This window comes from Geospiza fortis, unplaced genomic scaffold (assembly GCF_000277835.1).
Source record: "Geospiza fortis unplaced genomic scaffold, GeoFor_1.0 scaffold98, whole genome shotgun sequence".
Classification (NCBI taxonomy): domain Eukaryota; kingdom Metazoa; phylum Chordata; class Aves; order Passeriformes; family Thraupidae; genus Geospiza; species Geospiza fortis.
The window spans coordinates 12,355,254-12,355,705 of record NW_005054306.1 but is presented as its reverse complement, the minus strand read 5'-3'; the positions used below and the strand labels follow the sequence as shown (position 1 = coordinate 12,355,705).

Below are 452 nucleotides of genomic sequence, written 5' to 3'. Positions count from 1 at the left end.
TGTATATATATATGTACATACACATACGTGCGTGCGTGCCTGTGTATGTATATAAATATACAGCGCATATATATATGTATGTACTCCCTTCATGTGTTTGGGAAGAGAAAAAGAAATACCAGGCACCTCTCTCTTTCTTTTGTTCCTCTTTCACACTCGTACACTTATGATTTAGTGAGATCCCCGGTGCCCCGGCCGCTCCCCAGCCACTTGCGAGTCACTTGCCCACTTTACCCGGCATTAACTTCCATCCTTTCTGCTCGAGGTGGTCGGGGAGAAGCCCCCCTCCCCTTCCCCAGATACGTTTCGTAAGGGAGGGAGAGGAGGTGCGTCTCTCCCTTTATCTCTCGCGCTCTCTCTAACTTTCATCCTCACCTAGGGGGAAAATTAAAACCCGTCACCAGCCTTTGCCATCGCGGCTCCCTAAACGGCTTGCGGATCAGATCGGAACC

The 452-nt window shown here is 49.8% G+C and overlaps 1 protein-coding gene across 1 annotated transcript in view; it reads right to left on the bottom strand.

The window, feature by feature from the left end:
• The window catches only part of L3MBTL3 (L3MBTL histone methyl-lysine binding protein 3), a 74,866-nt gene extending 74,456 nt beyond the window's left edge, over window positions 1–410 (bottom strand). The window contains exon 1 of the mRNA XM_014312071.2: window positions 376–410. The gene's annotated coding sequence lies outside the window, so the exon portion shown is untranslated. The remainder of the gene's footprint in view (window positions 1–375) is intronic.
• Between the last annotated feature and the right edge of the window lie 42 nt (window positions 411–452).